General features: G+C 59.8%; 1 protein-coding gene across 4 annotated transcripts in view; it reads left to right on the forward strand.

Moving 5' to 3' along the window:
• TNS1 (tensin 1) overlaps positions 1–19,748 on the forward strand; it is a 176,913-nt gene that overhangs the window by 33,813 nt on the left and 123,352 nt on the right. The window contains exon 1 of one of the 4 annotated variants that reach the window (XM_070489757.1): positions 9,708–9,915. The exons of 2 other annotated variants lie outside the window; for them this stretch is intronic. The gene's annotated coding sequence lies outside the window, so the exon portion shown is untranslated. Of the gene's footprint in view, positions 1–9,707; positions 9,916–19,748 lie in introns of those variants that run through there. One more of the 4 variants, XM_070489759.1, reaches the window with a different exon arrangement.

The following is a 19,748-nucleotide window of genomic DNA, read 5'->3' on the forward strand; positions in this document are numbered from 1 at the left end:
GCCCAGAGAGGGCACAAGACTGGCCCAGGGTCATGGGGGAGCCAGTTGGAACCAGAAGGACCTAGCCCCCTGGCTCCTGGCACCTCTTGCCACCACGCTGCAGGTCTGGCTCGTATTTCGGGGTGGCGGTGCCTTGCCAGGCTGGAAAGGTGAGGAGAGTCTGGCTGGGTTTCTCCTCCAGGCCAGCTGCTATGGACAGCCCGGGCCTGTGTGTCCACTATGTGGCTTCCTACAGGACTGAGTTCCCACTGCCTCCTCTAACTGCCCTCCTATGAGTCTTCTGCTTCTGAGCTCCCCTGGTCCTACCATGACTCTCAGGTGGAGAGGAGCCCCAAGGGGGCCAGGCCCTGGATGCTTGCTCCCTTGCCCTGTCCTGCCCAGGAGAGCTGGCCTTCTACCTCTGGACTGAAGTTCTCATACCTGGCTGGGCTGCTCCAGCCCCACCTTCTGCTCCCACTCTGGCCAGACGAGAGTGGAATTCCTAGGAAGCGCAGGGCCCATGTAGAGCTGGGCCCCCCACCTGCCCTCCCTCTGCCCCGCCAGCAGCCCCACATCCTCTCCCTCGGCCCTCTTATGCCTCCCTGGAGCTCGCAGGTGCCAGGATGGCTGGCCCCCCCGGCATTGCTGGCCCGGGGTGTCGCCAGGAGTGTGGAGGTGGGAGCGGGCACTTTGGTGCCTGGGTACGGTGGGCGGGGGTGGACGGGGCAGGTGGGATCTGCCAGGATCCTTCAGCCTGGGCAGCCTGTGATTGTCCTGGGTGCCAGCCAGAGAAGACTTGTTTTTCACAACATCACCGACTGCCCGGAAGGAAAAGAAGAAACCAACAACAACAAAAACCACCGGCAAACTTTTTTTTCTTTTGGAATCTGCCATTAATGGCCGATTGGCTGTACATTATTAAACAGGCCGCTGGAGGTGTGCCAGGGAGGGAGCTGGGGCCAAGACTCACAGCATGAACACCGTGTTCCTAGGAAACAGGCCCCCGCGGGCTCCCTGGGGAGGAGCACCCAGAGCGGAGGGCTCCAGCGGCTGCTCCTCGCCCTGTCCCCTTCCCAGTCCAGCCTCTGTTCTGGTCATCTGGCGGAGAGCAGGACCGTGCTGCACCTGGACCCAAACATCCTTTATCCAGGCTCTGTGGGCCCTCCCCACCCGGGGCTGAACTGCTCTCTCCCTCCTCGTGGTTAAGTGACAGGCTCCGGCTGCCATCCCCGCACAGGTGGGGCGGCCCTCGCTCTTCTGGGGGCTCGCCTGGGCATTGCACTGGGAGTTGGACACCTGGTTCTAGGGTGACACTGGGACTCCCTATGTGGCCTCGCTGGGCCTCAGTTCCCACGTTGCTACGAGGATGGCATTGGGCCGGTTGGCTCAATTCTTGCGCACGTTTTGTGAGTCTTGGGGAGAGGCTGGGGGTTGGTACTCGGAGTGTGGAGTCCTTCTTGCCCCCTCCCTGGTCCCATCGGTGAGACTGGGAGCCGCGTCTCGAGCAAGCGCTGCTGGGAGGGGCTGGCCGTTGGTCCACGTGCATCTCTTTGGACAGTCCCTCTAGCCGCCTCGAAGCTGACCGAGTGAAGGTCAAAGGTCTGAAGGTGGCGTCCAGTGGGCGAACCGGCAGGGGGTCTGGAGGCGTTCGGGTGCCCGTTGTCTTGGTGAAGCCGGTGCTGCCCTGGGAGACCCGGATGAAAGCCTGACACGGGTGTGGTCCTGCTGCTGCTGGCATGGGGGGTCATCAGTTTGGGAGCTGGGTCGTCAGGACCCTCTCTGAAGCTCTTAGAGGCAATATGGCGCAGTGGCTAGTGTTCAAATGCGGCTCCTCCTGGTGCCACTGCCCCTGCGCTGTCTTAGGATTGTTGACTTTGGGCAAGTGGCCTCGCCTCCCCGTCTGATCTCCCCCACTGTACGGAGCTGGGTTAGAGGGACATCTTGTCTGGGGCTGCGGGCAGCAGGGAACGAGCTCACGCTTATCCCGGGGCCGCCCATCTGAAGTGTACACGAGCTGTTGGGATCCGAGCCATCCCTCCCTCCATGTCCTGTCCTGTCCCTTCCTGTCCCCCACCCCTCTCTGTGTGCGGTGTGCTCTTCTGCAGTGTCTCCTCCAGGCCACTGCCCCTTGAGGGCAGGCATTCCATCAGGGTGTGCTCGTGTTTGCAAACAGCATTTGTTGAATGAATGAGTGAGTGACTGACTGACTGAATGAGGGGCCACTGGAAAAAAATCAGGGCCAGAGAAACCACTGAGCACCTGGAATGTGGAAAGGTCCAGAAACTGAGAAAGGACTGGATGTGTCCAGCCTGGAAGCGGCTGCGCTGGGGGACTGTGAGCCCCTGTGTGTGTGTGAGATTCTTGAATAAAGCTTTGAAGGGATCTGTTCTCCGAAGCGGTACCGGTACCGGGGGGTGCAGGTTCCAGTGGGTGGAGGGAGCAGCCGCGGCATGGAGTGAGCTCTGAGGCGGAGGCTGGCTGGAGTCCCCGGCACAGCAGAGCCCGGCATGGTGCAGGATGTCCGCTAGCCGGGCCCTGCGGCCGCTGCCGCTCAGGCTGCTGCTTCAGGTGGAGGGGAGGACGGTGACGGCGGCGACGTCTCTGAACTTCAGCGTCCTCGTCTGTGAAGTGGGATTCACGATGGGCAGGACCCCTAAGGTTGCAGGGAGGGTTAAAGCGAGTCGACACCCACACAGCTCTCAGAACAGCACCCGGCCCAGGAAAGCTGTCTGAAAATTCGAGCATTTCTTAAACAGGGTCGAAGAGATAGACCGGAAGGAGAGATGGATGGTGACTCCGGGGTGGGGGCATCCGGGGTGGGGGCGGCGATGGCGTCTCTCAAGGAGGAGGATGGGGGGGGGGCATATGCGCATGGAGGGCTGCTCTGTGCCAGACTCGGCACTCCGTGCTTAGAGTGGATAAGTAACTTGCCTGGGGTCACACAGCCAGTGAGTGGGGCGGTCTCCCCTGCACGCCTGGGCCTCGGTAGGGCGGGGACAGGTTTCTCTGATTCTCCTGCCCCGAGGGACAGCACCTCATTCCAAGGGGGCAAAGTGATCATTGTGGTCTAGAGGGGTGCACCCTGAGTCCTCAGGAGGGAAGTCTCCAGCTCTCGCCCACCCTAAAAGGCTCTATACCTAAAGACTACGAGGAGAGTGTACGAGCAGGGCGAGGGGACATTTTGGGCAGCCCACTGCCACGGGGCTCAGGGCAGGGAGACAGAGTCGGAAGAGGAACGCTGGAGGATGAGGTGGGATGTTAGGGAGAAGGGACGGTGAGATGTGGGTAGGGGAGGGGTGGGGGGAAGGAGGGTAGGTGCCCAAAGAGCGAGGAGGTGGGAGAGGCCGTGCAGGGGGTGACAGAGAGGAGGGAGAGGACCCAGGGATGGCGGGACCTCGGTTGTGGGCAGCTCCAGACTTCGGGAAGGGTGTCTGGCTGGGGTCAGTCCCCCAGGGCTACTGACAGTGGCCAGAGGGGAGTCTGGAGGGGAGGGAGGCCTGTTGACCAGCACGCGGGCCAGCCTGCGCCAGCCAAACGCCCAGCCCCCAGCCCGCTCGTCGCCTCCTCCAGCCTGGCCGCTGGCTTGGCTGAAGATCAGCTCCTGCTGGAGCCAGCACGCTCCCTTCATCAGCGCCCACAGCCTGGCCTTGTCGGGAGCTGGCCCGTCCTCAGCGGCTGCCCAGCCCCTGGCTGTTCCTGCCCTGTGGACATTCGGAGGTGAGTGGGAAGTGGTCCCAGGCTTCAAGGAGTTCACAGAGGAAGGGGCAGAGAGGCAAGGGAGGTGCATGTGGTCATTGGGGTTTGCCTGGCTCACTCTCCCAGGACAGATTTTCAGGTATTCGGTGATGCTTGTTGTGTCCTTTGTTTATCATTTGAAATAAAAATTGGGCCCAATTTCTTGAACCGTCCTTGCACTTTTATTCAACAAATATTTATTGAGTGTCTACTGCTGTCCTCCTCTGGATGCTCTTTGGTTTATAGAACACGGAAGAGAACTTGACATTTCTGATAGTGTGTGAGCAGCATGGAGTAGAGTATAACTCTCGCCTCCTTTGGTCTGGATTCTATACCTGTATTCGTGCAACCAAAAAGCACATATGCCGTTTGGGGGCAGCCATATCCTACTGTCAGCTACACTGAATTTCTGTTTTCACTAAATCTTAGACCTTTCCCTACATGAACTTTTACTAATTCAGTTTTTTTAAATGACTTTTGAACCTTTGTTGAGGACTTTACCCCAAGAGAAATGTTCCCTTGCTAATTTTGGTCTGTTTATAAAGTCAGTTTTGCATTTCGATTTGGTTCAGGGTCTTAGCTCTTGCTTCTGCTTTTTTTGCTTTGTGTACTTGCTAAGCCTCTGTTCTAACTTTTCACCTAAGTTGCTGATAAGTGTGTTGGGCAAGCCAGGGCAGAGGACAGAGCCCTTTGGCAAGCCAGGAAGTTGACATTGATCTATTAATCAGCACCCCCCGGCTTGCTGGCTGGGAATCCGCTCAGCTTCTATCTTGTCTCCGGGCGCTCATGGCGATGCTGCCAACGCCTTCCTGAGATCCAGATAGTATAGGTCTGGGGGATTCCCCGCCCGCCTGCCCTGCAGCTCTGGGAGCCTTATAATATGGGCTTGGGATGGGGATCTGGCTCCGTGAGGGAGGAGGCTGGAGCGGAATCCCGCCCCGGAGCCCATGACATCCCGGTCCCTCCAGCCTTGAAATCGCGCTTCTCAGGTGACAGCCGTTTGGGTGCTGTGAACTGGTGCCGAAGGTGACCTGCCACCGAGGACCCACATCGGCCTGGAAACGTCTTCGAGGGGACCTTAGAGGTTGTCGGATCAGGAGGTGGAAGCCAGGAGGGACCGAGAGTGAGCTCTGGCCACCAAGGCATCAGTGGCTGAGCAGGGCTGGAACCCGAGGCCCTGACCCCCCGTCTGAGGCTCTTGGTGTCAGATCCAAGTGCCTGGAAACTGAGGCAGGCTCAGAGGAGGGAGGGGCTGCCAGCGTGTGTCTTGGGGACAAGCTGTTGGCAGGCTGTTTTCCCCATGCCTCCCTGCCCTTCTGACCCTCTGCCCTCTGAGTCTGGTGCAGATCTGAGAGTAGGAAGCTGGAATGTGGAAGGCTCAGTCTCCTCCCTGGGGGAGTGTGTGGCAAAGGGCCCCAGGAGGCTGGGTCCATCTCCGCACTTGGAGAGATGATGGGAATGCATGCAAATGAGATGCAAATAGGGGACCAGCGGTGAGAGGGGGTGCCCCCCCAAGTCTGGCCTGGGTGTTAAGGATGACAAATAGAAAAAGAAGCTGCCCGAGACCTGGGTTGTGGAGCCCAGTGTCAGGAAAGAAGGGAGGGAGAGGGGCTCTGGGGCAGCCGGGTGGGGTGTGGCTTCTGGATCAGCTCTGGGGGGAGCCCTGGTGAGGGGGGTTCCATGGGATGACCCTGAGATGAAAGCATCCTGGGGGATAGCCCATTCTCATCTCTAGCTGTGGGGGGTGGGAGGAGTGTGGTCAGAAGGGGGAGGCTGCAGCCTAAATGCACAGACATTGAGCACATGCCCAGGGTGACCCCCCAGGGCCTGGCTCCCGGCCAGCTGAGTGATGGGCTCAGCAGGATTCTGAGGCCCAGGACCTCTCCTCTTGGCACCTGGGTGTGTGGCCCTGCCTTCCCTGTGGTGGAGAGGGAGGAAGAGAGTGGGGCCAGTGGTGCTAGAGGGGATAGCTTCAGCAACCCCCCCACAACCCCCACCACCCCGTTTCCCCATCCTAGGAAGATCCCTGCCTGCTGGATGTTTGTGGTCTCCTCTTAGCCCAGCTCAGAGGAGCTTTCCCTTAGTGGCTTAAGAACCCGGGAGTCTGGCCCCACAAGAGTAAGGGCATGTGACATGATGACCTCCGGAGGGAGCGCTGGGACCTGGAATCCCCAGTTGTGTCATCTGGTGACACGGCCTGGAGTGGAAGACCTGGACTCAAATTCTGTCTCTTTCATCAGCTGCTCTGTGATTTGGGGTACATCACTTAACTGCTCTGAGTCCATGTCCAAGACTGGGTCTTAAAGGCGGCCTGCATGGAAAAACACCTGGGAAAGGTTGGCTTAAATATTGGTTAAAATGAAAAGAGGGGAGAAATGAGAGCAGCTCTGGCTGACCCCTACCTCCACCTGGGGGGGCTGAGAAGCGGGGAAATCCCGATGCTGTGCTCTTGACCCATCTTTCTCTGGACTTTCTCTTCGCCTTTTCTCCTCTGTCTCTGTGTCCCTCTGTCCGCCTCCCGGTCACATCCCCTCCTCTCCCAGTGGAAGTGCCTAAGTCAGCACCTGGCCCCACAGGCACACAGTTCATGGCCCTCTCTTCTCAATGGCCTCTCTGTGGCTGCCCCACCACCCGCAGCTCCAGCTCTTGCCTCCTCCTGGTCCGTTCTGACCCCGTCTTTGTCCCACTCTCTCTCCTCCTGGCTTTCCTGCCCTGTTTCTCCAGCTTCTGTCTTCTGTTAACAAGCATCCATTGAAGGCTCCCTGGATGCCAGGCACGCCCTGCTCCTTTCTCGCTCTGGGTCCCTCCTTGCCTCCCTGCTGCCGGCTCCTCTCCCTCCCGCCCCCTTCGGCCTCCCACCCTCCCTTCCCCCAGCTCCCCCGGGCTCCAACACTGGTATTATTCAGTTTTATGAGAACCCCCCCAGGCCTACCCCTGAACGGACCAACCACAACTGGAACCAGATGTGCAGTCCTGCACTTGGGGATGGAGGGAGGGGAGGAGAGAGAAGGGCAGGGGCTGCTCAGGAGGGGGTGGGGTGGGGGGTGGGAAGGGGAAACCCTGGGAATCCTGAGTCTCCATTGGCTGGGAGGGGCGAGAAAAGGGGCTGAGCAGGCCTCTGTGGAAAGCAGTTCTCAGTGTGTGTGTGAGTGAGTGTGTGTGAGTGTGTGTGTGATGACGGGATGACCCTGGGGAAAGCCGGGGGTGGATGATGGCTGTGGGACAGCTCTTTGAAATAAAGGAGAAGGCTGCTCTTCTTCTTTGAAATCCTCTAGTTCTTGGCTTCTTGTCTGTGTGGTTTCTAGAGACTTGCTGAACTCATGGTTTTGTGCCCAGGTGCCGAGCAGGGAGGCTGGGGAAGAGAGGGTGACGTTGGGGTGGGGCGTGGACCACGTCACCTCCAAAGGCTCCTTGACAGCAGCTGGAGGATAGGCTCCCAGAACCCCCTGGGTCTGCACTGTCCTGGGCTGGGTGGGATGCACCCGGGACGTACTCATCAGCCTGATGGTCTCCATGTCTGAGCATAGTCAGTTTTTCTGTTTGCGATTACATAGCTTCAAAGATGAAAGTCTGCATACAATTGTCTTGGTACAGCCTTGTGCAGAATTAGCATTTAAAAGTGCCCTTTATTCAATTTTTAACCAATGATTCATCCATCCGTCCATCTCTCCATCCATCACTCCATCATTCACGTATTCATTCCACATTTATTGAGAATTTCCACTGTTGGCCTTGTGCTAGGCGCTGAACAAGGAAAGGGGAGGTAAAAGGATGCGTGCGGTTCTGTTCAACTCATGGGAGATGCAGAAATGCACCCAGCAGGTGTGTGACACTGCTTTAGTACATGAGCCAGAGGCTTTGGCGTCCAGAGGAGGGGACAGTGCTCACCAAATGCTGCTGTTGGAGAAGGACCACGGAGGGGCGGCCTTTGAACTGAGCCCTGACTGATGCTTTGGGAAGCTCAGACCTCCAGTGTCCCGCTGCAGAGCAGAGACTGGATGTGGCAGGCAGTTGGGAGGTAGGGACCATTTGATGTCAATCGGGATGACGGTGGTGGGGATTGGAAGGAGGAGATGGGGAGGATGGCATTTCTGCTGTTCTGTGACCCCGGAGGGGGAAGAGAGGTTCCACATTTACAGCGGACACCTCCCTCCGCCTCTGGAGGAGCCGAGATTGCTGAGCTGGAATCCTCTCGCTTCCCTCCGCTGACCAGGGCGGATCCAAGTCCCTGAGTGGCCCTCGGTCTGCAGGGGCAGGGGCGCAGGCGGGACAAAGCTGCTTGGAGTTGCCTTTGCCCTAGAGTTGGGGCCAGTGAGGGCTGGGCCGGGCTTCCCTGAGCAGTCCTTCAGTCTCCCTCGGTCCCTGGGGCCATGTCCTTCCCGGGTCTGGTCCGCAGCCCCAAGCTCGCAGACTGAGGCCGCTGGCACGGCTGGCAGGTTCTGAGCTGCTGGAGTTTGTGACTCTGGGAATCAGACTCTTCCCACCTGGGAAGGGCTGAGGTCATCTTGCTCTGGAGGCGGGGACTGTGGGGGGTGGGTGTGGGGGGAGGGGTGTGGGAGGGGTGGGGGGGGGTGGGTACAGTGACGCTTCTGTCTCTGCCCTCCCCAGGTAGGGTCCTGCGAAGGTGCCCTTCCCCTCATCGTCAAGGGTTGTCACTGACGGTGGGGGGGACCAGTCCTCCAAGGTGCTGACCACCTCCTGTGACGCTGGCCCAGACGCCCCCAAATCTTTCCTGAGGCCATTTGTCTCTCCTGGGCCTCCCTGTCATTTTACCTCTTTGGAAAATTGACGCTTGGGGAAGGGTTGTGCTGAATTAATCAAATTAGTGAGTGTTAGAACTGAAAAAGATCTTGAAGACCTTTGGATCCAAACTCATGGTACAGCAGGGCAAACTGAGGCTCAGAGAGACCCAGGACTTTGCAGGAAGGCTGCCCGGATCGGGAAGGGCCTTGCAATCTCTGGAGGGCCTCGTGGTTGCGAGCTGGCCTCTGGAGCCAGCCCGTCTGGTCCGAGTCCCGCTCTGCACCCTGGTGGTCTTAGACAAGTCTCCTGACTCCTCCAGGGTCACTTTCTTCAGCTAAAATAACAAGGGTGACTCCAAGATTAAGTGAGAGACTTCTTTAAGTGCCTGCTATACAATGAGTGTGCAGCACGTGACCTTTCCCTTCCGCTCGAAATAATCCTGTCTGTGTCTTCACTTTCACCACGTGTATGGTACTCTGAACTTTCCAGATCACGTTTCCGCAATATTTTTAATTATAAGAAATTCAGTACATGTAGAAAAGTCGAAGGGACCGATGGCAAACTCCCTGGGCTCTACCGTGAGCGCTGTCCTATTTGCTGTATCCCATTTCTGTCCATCTGTCCATCCATCAATCCGTCTTGTTTTCTGATGCGTGTCAAAGAGAGTGGAGGCAGGCATTTCATAAGCAGGGCTCAGTTCAAGTCACTTTGGAATATATGGTCACACATGTCCCGACTCAGCCCAGAGAGATGAGCAGGCGTTGTCACCCCACATTTGATAGATAAGGAAAAAACAGGGTCGAAAGTGAGATTCTAGGGCTCCAGTCACAAAATGAGTTGGAAACAGTATAAAGCAGAGTGCTCTGCAAAAGTGGGGAGTTGCTATTTATTATTATTATTATTGTCTCACCGGATGTCCTTTCCAACCCAGCAGCCCTTGGGCCATTTCTCTGCAGCTGTGTCCCTTCCATGGGGTCCTGCCCCTTTTCCCCACAGGCCTTCCAGGCCCTCAGGCCTCTAGCTGTGGGTCCTCAGGGAGGCCAGTGGCTAAGGAGGGGAGAGGCCACTCCTCTTGGCGTGCAGCCCCGGGCTGGGCTAGGTGCCCTGCCAGCCTGGCCCAGCAGGGAGCCAGGCGGGCATGAGGGCATGAGTGCCGCGGGGGCCGAGGCTTCAGGGGTTAAAGGAGGCGGTGGCCCTCCGGGAAGGAGGCGGTGCACACCGCCCGCCGCCGGGGGGAGGGAGCCTGGCGAACTGCGCCCTCGCTCAGTCGCTCCCAGCGGTGGCCCTGGGACCAGTGCCTCTCCCTGCACCCGCTCCCTGCCTGGACACAAGGCTCACTTGCGCCCTCCTCTCTGACACTAGCTTCTTGCCAGCCACCGCCGCGGCCCCGTCACTGCCCACTGCCCCTGTCCTGGAGCCCAGACACCCAGCCTGCCCAGTAGCTCCTCTGCCAGAAAGGTGAGTGTGTTGAGGGGGCTCTGTAGGGGGCCTAGAGCCTACTAGGGCTGCTGGACTGTGGGCACTGATGCTGCCAGGACCACTGATGAGGGTGTAAATTGGGAGGGGGAGGTCAGCCTCCCTTGTCACCTGTCTGTGGCTAGGCTACCCCCGGAGGCCGCCCTGTCAGTCCCTCCCCTGCCTTCAGACGTGTGCGGGGTTCTGGCAGGGATGTCTGAAGTGTGGTGTCCCTGCTCTGAGAGAGACCCGTCAGAAGGAGTTTTGTTTGTTGGAGCAGTTGCTGGTGTCAGTGGCTGCTTGAGACTGAGGCCGGCAGGGGCGAGTGGGGAGGGACGCACTGACCCAGAGGGGAGAGGTTGGGGCATTTTGTCTGCACGGCTCTCTCCTGGGAGGACCACGAGAGGGGTGCGGCATTTATTCCTCTTCGTTTCTTTCCCGTCACCCGCTGGAGCTGCTCCTGGGCACCCTTCTCCCTGGGGCTCTGCTCCTCCCACCGCTCGTCTCCCAGAGGACCAGGCTGCGGGAGGGTCTGGCAGGCCTGGAGAGGTTGGAGTTAAAGGCACTGTGCCCCTTGTTCTGCTTGGGTCCAGCTCCTTTGCCCATGGGCAGAGCCTGGCATGAGTGCCATGCCGCCCTCCCACAGCCGGCAGCTCCTGCTCCCTCCTCACCCCTCTGGGCAGGAATGGCTAATCCAGGTGGTTAATGAACAGACACACGCAGCTGCCTTCCACCCCCCTCTCCTTCCTCTCTCCCCACCCCTCGTCTCCTCCTCTGACCCTCTGGTGCCCTGCCTGCCTCCCCTTCCCAAGCTGGAGAGCCAACCTCGGTGGCTGTCCCCCAGCCCCCATTTCAGGACCAGGGCCAGGACTGCCTGCCCAGATGTTTCTAGGCTGGCCCTTGTCCTAGAAGAGGAACTGGGAGGGGGTGACAGAGAGGAGCCTGGTGTGCTCCCAAGCTGGATGTCCTGCGGGGGTGGGAGGGGTCAGGGGATGGGGGGCTGCTGCGCAGGGGAGGACGGGACCGGCCGTTGTGGGGTGAGGTCAGGAGGGGGAACTGGAAAACAGGTCCCAGAGTCTTTGGGGACAGGACTTCTCTTCTAGAAGCTCCAGCGCCCCTTCCAGGTGCCAGAGCCAAGCCAAGGGCGTCAGGAGGGTGTGTGGGGAGCTCTCTCTTTCCTAGAGTCTCTGCCGGGCCCCTTCCTGGAGCTGCCTGGGTGGGGTGGGGACCATTGTGGCTCAGACTTGGCCTTAAGTCGCTCCTGCCCCTGCCAGCTGGCGGCTGCTCCTGTCTCCCCACCCTCGCTTCCCACAGGACCTCAAAGCTGGCTACAGCTGAGGCACCCTCTGCCCCGACCCCCTGGCCCAGGCGTGTGGGAGGGAGGACCTGGACCTGGCTCTGGATGGGGGGCTGGGTGGGAGAGCTCTACATGGCATCAGTGCTGGGACCCCAGCTCAGGGTCGGCCTCGACTCTGCTGCCTACAGAGGGCAGGGAGCTGGAGACAGTGGGCTGGGGCCTGGGGTGGGGGTGGGGGGGGTCTCAGCCAGTGTCACAGGACCGCCAGAGCTGGGAGCCAGGACTTTGATCCAGAGGCGAGAATTCTTGAGTGGCGGAGGAGGCAACCTGGGAGCTTCTGCTTCCACATCCCTGGCCTTGAACCCTTCTGGCTCCCCTTCCTGGTCCCTCATCCCATACTTCATACTTCACTTCCCTCAGAGCCCCAGTTCAGAATCTCCCATGGGGGCTGCGGTGTCCGGAGTTATAAACAGGGAGCTGGTGGCCAGGTGCAGTGGCCTGTGGTGGGTGCAGATGGGTTCAGAGACGAGGTCACCGTTGGGTGACCCTCTTCTGGTTGCTCGTGGACTGCGGCCGAGGCCTTGGAGTCTGGGGACTCTCAGTGCCCTGTTTCTCCCGACGCAGGGGCAGGAGCAGGTGGACAGAATGGGTTCTCGGTGGTGGAGAGAGCTCGGCACGGGGTAACGAAGGGCTTCTTAACGAGCCCGGCAGTGAGCAGGAGTATGGGCTGCCTTGTAAGGAGTGAGCTTCCCGTCCTGGAGGGGGAGTTCAGACAGAGGCTGGACAACAGCTTAAGAGGATTCCTGAGCTGGGATGTGGTTACAAGGGATGACCTTGAAGGTCTCTTGGGATGCTGAGGTCCTGGGATTCTTGGAGTCCGGGAATTCTCTGACACCCGGGATGGGGGAGCAGGAAGGCGCTGGCCTCTGGCCTGGGGCGTGGGCACGGAGAGGACCTCCCCGCCAGTGTTTGGAGAGCGACAGCCTGACGCTCTGCCCTCGCACCCATTGCTCAACCGCCCACCGGGTCTGCCCAGCTGCTTCCTGCAAAAATTCGGAGTTTCTTCCGATTCCTCTTGTCCACTCCCTGCCTGGCCCTACCATTAACCCCACAAGGGCTGGAGCAGACGTGGGCTGCGTGGCGTGGTGTGGGGACAGAAGCACCACAGACCTCGCCCCTGGGCCGCTGCAGTCAGAGCCCGTTTCCTGGCTGAGGGGCTGCTTTGGGGTCAGTGGGCGAGGAGGGGGACGCGTTGAGGCTGGGCAGTTCAAGCCCCTGCCCAGTTTGGCCCCCAAAGGGGCCTCCCCAACCGGCCTGGAGTTGGTGACAGAGGAGCAGTGCCAAGACTGAGATGCAGAGAAGCCCAGGGGCGCTTTCCTCTGAGCCTCAGTTTCCAAATGGAAAGTAACATTAAGTCGTCAGGGCAGCTAGAAGTGGGTTGTGTAACTAGTGGGTGGGGGGGGTGGGTATGAGAGGGAGGGCGTTGGTCTTGAGGGCCTCTCAGGAGGAGTGTGGGAGGAGCAGGTCACCCCCTCCCCCACCACCTCTCCAGACCTGTTCTCCAGGTGGGGTGGCCTGAGAGGCCAGGTGAGGCGGGGTGGGGGTGGGGGTGGGGGCAAAGGTTTCTGCACCCCAAACCCTGGGAGGCTGGGGCTTCCCGTGGTGCTGGTCAAGGTGGGCTTCTTGGGTGGGCTCAGGAGCCACGCTGGGCCTCCTGCGCCAGCCCTGCTCTCCCTATGGGTGGATGCCCTGTGACCCCTTTTCCCTCAGTGGAGAGGGTGAAGGAGTGGGGTCTGAGGTCACCCCGAGTCAGCCCCTGCCTCCCATCAGGGCAGCCCCTCGCGCAGTCCTGGCTCCATCTGAGGGTGAAGTCCTTTCTGATGTCTAACTTCGGTCCCTTATCTCGGGCCCGGGACTAGCTGCATGATTAGGATGCTCTTTCTTCTGGCCTGGCAGAGACTGGGCGAGAGGGGCAGGAAGGTGACATGCTGAGGCCCCAGAGCCCGGAGAAGTCGGGACGGAGCTGGGGTCCCGGCAAGGGCTTGAGGTGCAGGCGCTTCTGGCTCCTTAGCTTATTTCTGGGGCCGCGAGTCTCTTTCACTCCAGAAGGGGAAACTGAGGCCTGGTGTGGGATGTGTATTGGAGAGGGGCAGAGCAAAGCCCTCCCACTGACCAGACCCTGGAAAAGCAGGTCAGAAATGGGTGTGGTGCTGGGGGAGGGAGAGAGTGGTTTTGGGAGACTGGAGGGACTTTTGTCCCCAGTGCTGTCCCCCACGGCCCTGGCTCGCAACTTCAAAGCTGTTAGGCGTGCAGAGCAGTGGGCACCAGCGAGCTGGAACAGGGCTGCCAGCCCTGTGGGCCAGGCCCGGCTCCCCAGTGCCCCTTCCATTATGCACGGTCACACCCTGCCCTCCCTCCTTCCTTCTCTCCAATTGCCTGAAGCACTTTCCCACCCAAGGACGGAGCCGCAGGAGGTGCGCCTGGGTCCCTGCCTGCCTCTGCCCAGGTTGGTGGCCTGGGCCGTCTTCCTACCTGTCCGCTCCTTCGTTTCCCTCGGGAAGGGTGGCTGGGCTCGGAGTTGGAGCTTGGTGGAGTAGGGGTGGTAGGGGGGCAGGAGCCGGTCCCTGGCGCTGCCTCCCCAGGGCTAGTCTGGGCTCTGTCATCCCTGCCTTTTTAGGGCTGGAAGCCTGTAGCTCAGGCCTGGGTGTCTCGGGAGGCAGGAGGGACTGGCCCAGAAGGGCGGGGTTCCAGGGAGCTGATGGGGCGTGAGGGGTTACAGGAGTGACTGAGTGGAATCCTAGCCCTCTGCCACCATGGGGGGTCCAGTCCCGGGTCCAGGTCCCCCAGAACCTTCCTAGGCCTTCTCCAGCAGAGATATTGGACCCCTCAGTTTTCCAGGCCCTGGCAAGCTTCCCGTGTGCTCACCTGTCTTCTGGCTGGATTACAAACTCCTTGAGGGCGCGCCTGTTCCCTTCCCCTCCCTGCTGATCCTTGCTGTGCCTGCAGGGTGCTGCTAAGCCGAACTGACTGACTTAGGAGGGACAGAGTGGGGACGGTTTTAGACGGGGCCTGGGGAGGATTGCTAGAACTAGAAACAGAGCTGTCTTCACTGAGAGGTCTATAGAGTGAGGCAGAAAATGTGACTCTGGAGCCTGAGGCTCAACTCAGGATGTTTACTAGCTGTGTGGCCTTGGCAAGTGACTGGACCTCTCTGAGCCTCCGTTTCCTCAGCTGGGAAGTGGGAGAATACTGGTACCTGCTTCCTGATGTGGTTGTGAGGATCAGATGAGTTAGTTTGTTTAAAGCGCCTTGAACCGACCGTGCCTGGCACATAGTCGGTGCTCCATAAATGTTAGTAATTGTTATTATTGGTGATGATGGCGGTGGTGGGCTTCTTCCAGCGGTCTGACTCTGGGTTGACCCTTTTCTCTCTTATCTTGTTGTTCCATCCCTAAGGGTTATAGGAGGGTTATAGGGTCAGAGAGTGGAGGAGATGGTGGCGTCACTTTCTCTCGAGGGGTCCTGGCATCAAAGCCCAGAGAAGAGACTCCGCCAGTGTGCCCGTCTCTCTGATGGGGGCTCGTCTGCCCAGGGAGCCGATGTGGATGTGTGTTTCTGGAGGACTCGGAGAGAGTTGCCATCACTGTAAACAAGATGCGTTATTGTAAACCAGTCCGAGCTCCCCTTCTGGGATCCCATCCCACCCCTTGATGAGAGTCCCTGAGTCGGAGACTCCCAGGCCTGGCAGGCTGCTCTTGACCGCAGGCTGTGCCCATAGGGGTGGCCTCCGTGTTTTAAGGTGGGATCCCCAAAGAAGTGTCTTGTACCCTCTCAATCTCTCTGAAGTCTAACCTGCATCCCTCTTGCTGCAACTTCAGTTCAGCCCCTTGTTGGTAGGAGGTGGGGAGACCTCTGCCCAGCCCTTCCTGTGGGCCGTATAGAGGGAGCTTTGAACCCGTGATGGGGGCCTCCTGGCCACACTCGCTCTCCATCCCAGGCCTCTGCTCTCTGCGGTCTCCGCTTTCCAGTGCCCCTGACATTCCTCATTAGCAGAGGTCAGCCCTCGGGCCTGCCAAGCTGCGCTCTCCACCTAGCCCTGGTTCCCACCCAGGGAGCCTGGGTGGCTCTGGGTCGGAGGTGAGCTCCATTTCCGGACCCCTGGCCCGCCCAGTTGCAGCTGCAAAAGGCATTAAGCTGTTTTTGGGAGAAAGAATGGGCCTGGGTTAATGATGATGACAGCTGGGGAGGGTTCCTGAGCTTGCCCAGCCCCACCTCGCTTCCCCTCCTCACTCTACCCCATTTCTAGGCCAGAGGAGGGGCTCACATTTGACCCTTGACCTTGACCAGAGGAGAGCAATCAACAGGTCTACAACAGCCCTTCACTGGGAGCAGTCTTTGGGTTCAGCTCTGGGCTTGAGGACAGGGTCGGGGTGGAGGGCTTTGAGGGAAGCGTCAGAGAGGGCGTCCGCCCTGGGGTTCCTGTGGCCAGGGCTGGGGAGAGAGTGTGCCTGTTCTGTCCCTGGACTCTGGATGAGTCCCTCCCTCGCTGGCCTCAGTGTCCTCACCTGTGAGTCAAAGGGCTGCAGAGGTGCTGGGCTGGAGGAGCCACACCCCTCTCCCCGGACACCCCACTCCCTCCCCAACACACCCATCCCCCCCCCACCCCTCCCGTGTCCCTCCCAGGCTGTGAACTTCACCTTGGATTGACCTTGCTTCACTCCCCGCCCCACCCCCACCTCTGGCGGTGGCTGGCAGGAAGTCCTGCTGATTAGCGCCCTAATCACCAGCTGAGACTCCCAGAAACCACTGAGCTAGTTCAGCAGAGAGGGGCAGTGGGGTCAGGAAGGGGGGTGGGCACGGGGAGAAGCCCCCACCCAGGGACTGGAGCTGGGGCATGGGGCTGTGACAAGGGGCACCTGACATCTGCTTGGGGTTGGGGGTCCGCTCATCGGGCCAGGGGCGGTGCCCGGGCACCTGCTGTGCAGGCTGTGTGACCGCTGCTGAGTCCAGATGGGTACACAGTCTCCTGACTATTCACTTAAAAGCCTTTTGGGGCATCAACCATAGGCCAGGCAAGGTGCCAGGGGTCTGGGGTTGGACGATCTAGGGGGAGACAGAGGGGAGCAGCCAGGGGCTTTCTGCAAAGTGCAGGGGGACGTCAAGCAGGAGGCAGGGTGCACAAGCTGGTGGAGTGGAGAAAGCTTTGCAGGGGAGGTGCCATTTGCGATGGGTTTGAAGGTTGAGGAGGAGTTCTGCAGGAGGGAAAAGGGACAAAGACTTCTGCAGGCCCGGGGGGGGGGGAGGCCTGCACCCGGGCACGGTGACATGTGCTTAGGATGGATAAAATAATGGCTCCAGCCCTGGGTGAGAGTCCGACAGACTCGAGGGTCCCTCCTAGCTGTGCTGCTTGCTAGCTGTGTGACCTCGGGCCGAGCCTCAGTGTCTGCATCTGTAATGGGGTGGATGTTCCCACCTTATGGAGTCATGGTGGGGAAGAGATGAGACCTTGTTTGTGCAGTGCTTAGCCCAGTGCCCGGGACAAAGGTAGCCCACAGTAAGGGGCGTGTGTGGGAAAGGCTGGCTTTGGGGGAGCCTGGAGCTATTGCTTGGGGGATTTTCTGGGCCAGGTTAAAGAGGGGAGTGGCAGAGAGCTTCAGCAGGGGAGAGCTGTGATGAGTATGTTCTTTAGGAGGGTGATCTGGGCAGCTGTGGAGGCTGTGGTGGGCCAGGGAGACCTGGGGACAGCCCACACCCAGGGCCCCTGGAGTGTGTGTGCAAATTCCACAGCCCCGGGCTGGGAAGTCTTCTCCCGAGTCACTTCATCTCTCTGGGTTTCCTTCCCACTTGCTGTCCTCCTCTCTCGGATCGGGAGGCCAAGGAGGCCCTGAAATCTCCTTCCTGGGAGATCTCTCAGGCCAGAGGAGAGCCCTCAGTGGGGAGGCCTCACACGGGAGGCTAGAATGGTCTGCTGCAGCAGGTGGGAGTGAGGGCAGCCCGTGGGCAGCTCGCATTTCTAAGGAATCAAGAGGCTTCTCTCGGGGGCCTGCTTCACCATCTGGTACGCAATTGGCCCTCACTGTTTGTTGAATGAATGAATGACCAGGAGTGTCCCCTAGGCAGGGTGGAGGAGCCTGCCTGCTCGGAGGCGGCAGGTGCCGGCCTGACTGGAGGTGGCCCGGTGAGTGTCTGGACGGGGGCGGCCAGTCCAGAGCCCAAAGGAAGGTGGGGTGTCGGAAGGCCAGGTGGCTGGTCTGTCGCAGGTGCTCAGTGATTGCGTGGATCAGGGAGAGGTTTCAGGAGCTTTAACCTCCTGGAGCAGTTCCTGTCACCAGGCAGTGTGGCCTGGGCGTCCAGGTCACACACTCGGTGGCCACACTGCCTGGGTCTGAGTCCTGTCCCCACTCCACAGGCTTTGTGGCCACGGATGACTTCCCTGATCTGCCAGTGCTTCAGCTTGCTTGCTCACCTGTAAAATGTGGGGAGCAAATAGAACTGAGTCCAATGCGAGGACGTGCTGTGTGACCCTTGGTTGTCATCGCTGTTCTTGTCATTGCTCTGGTTGGTGCAGGGGAGAGAGGGGCAGGGGCTTCTCGGCAGGGGTGAATGCAGCTGCCCAGAGGGAGGTGGGGGAGTGCGAGAGATAGAGGAGGCCCCTCTGGAGGCCTCCAGGAATCGGTGGGGCCTTAGGAGCTGCCTCCGACACCACTCGGGGGCTGTGCCTCTGAGCGTGGGAGCGGAGGGGAGGCCAGGCTGGATTCCAGGCTGGAGCCCTGGGGGAGCAGGGCCAGCGAGAGCGGGGCGAGGGTGGGGGGAGCAGAGGTGAGCGGTGGGGAGGCCGAGACTCTCCCAAGTCCCCTGCTGGGACCCCAGGAATGCCTTCCATCATCTCTCGCCAGAGGGCCTGGCCTTTCAGCTCCAGGGCCTCTGGAAGGCCTGTGGTTCATCTCCCTGCTTCCCTGGCAGACTGTTCCTGATGGCTCTTCACTGTTAGGAAGTGATTCTCTACACTGACCGCCGTCTGGCTGCCACTCCTTCCTTCCCTCTTCATCTTGTGTTCAGATCTCGCATCTCCAGAGTCGTGGGATAAGCTTCGCTTTGCAACAGGAGGGAGTGAGGGTAGACTTCAGGGGCCTCCCCGGACTCAGGCATGGGAAGGAGCTATGCAGTGCAGTGGAGGGAGTGGTGCGGGGGGTCTTGTGGCCTGTTTCTAGCCCTCTTTGGCACTGTGTGACCTTGGGCAAATGCCTCCTGGTCTCTGGGCTTCGGTTTCCTCATTTGCGAGATGAGCGGTTGGAGTAGGGGCATTGTCTCTTTGTAACCAGTGCTGAAGTGCGGCGCGTCCATGATCCTTCTGAACAGAGAGGCTCCTCCTCTTGGGGCTGTTGGGAGAGCCATCCAGCTTGGAGGTGGGGGCCCTTGGGAGTCCTAGGCATCTGCTGGGAAGCCAGCTGAGATGCTGGGAAGGTCCCTTCCAGCCCTGGGGTTGGACCGGTCTTTGCCTGGTGACCACTCCTCCAGGCAGCTCCATTTCTTGGAACAGAGCAGAGGGCAACAGCTGGTCAGGGTGGAGAGGGCCAGAGTCCCTGGCTCTCTGTCCTAGTGACTCAGGTGGGATGCGCTGGCAGGATTGGAGCTTGCAAAGTGAGGGAGGGGACCGTACAGATCTGTGGCTCCCTCTTGGCCACTTTCAGGGAGCAGAACGGGAGTGAGTGAGGTACTGGGGGAGTGGGGCGCAGAGGAGAGTGAGTAACAGTTGTGAGTAATAGCCCAGTGTCTCTGCTGGGCAGGTGGCTCCTAGACTGTGCACAGCTGTCTGGGGCTCCGGAAATGCTCCACGGAGGCCCAGCCACTGAGTCACTGCAGCCTGAGCTCTGCTGTCCCTGCCATCCTTAGGAGCTGGGGGTCCAGGCCGCATGCCCCTTGGCCTCTCTGTGCCCCGCCGCATCAGCCCCTCCCACCATCTATACCTCCACACCCCTCGGCCCCATCGCTCCCCAAACTGGCAGGCGTATAGATTTGGCCGTCCGGCCGTCCTGGGTTTGAGTCCCAGCTCAGCTGCTCACAGCTGTGTGACTTTGGGCAACTTACTTTTTTCTCGCTGAGTTTCAGTGGCCCCATATGGAAGAAGGGAGCGTTGCCTGTTGTGTGTGTGGTTGAAAGGGTTAAATATGGGACTGTGTCCGATGTAGACAGCGCATCCTAGGTATTCCCAGAATATGGCTGTCCCACAAGCCCTAAACTCTGTTTTCCTCCTCCTTACCACCTCCACCCCTAACATTCCTGCTCCCATGTCTTCATCCCGTAATCTTTAGGATGTGTATCCTCCCATCAGGTCCACCCCGTAGGCTGTGCACTTGCCCTCCTGTTTCTGGCGCCTCCCACCCCGCTTCCCTCACTGTGCCTTTCCCCTCACCTGCTCTTCCAGAAGGATGGGCAGGGCTCAGGAGGGGCAGACGAGTCCAAGGGGAATTTGTCACCTGCCTGGCCGCCATGGGTCCTGTGGGCACTTTGAAAGAACACCCTCAGAGATCTGGGTGAG

This window comes from Equus asinus, chromosome 19 (assembly GCF_041296235.1).
Source record: "Equus asinus isolate D_3611 breed Donkey chromosome 19, EquAss-T2T_v2, whole genome shotgun sequence".
Lineage (NCBI taxonomy): Eukaryota > Metazoa > Chordata > Mammalia > Perissodactyla > Equidae > Equus > Equus asinus.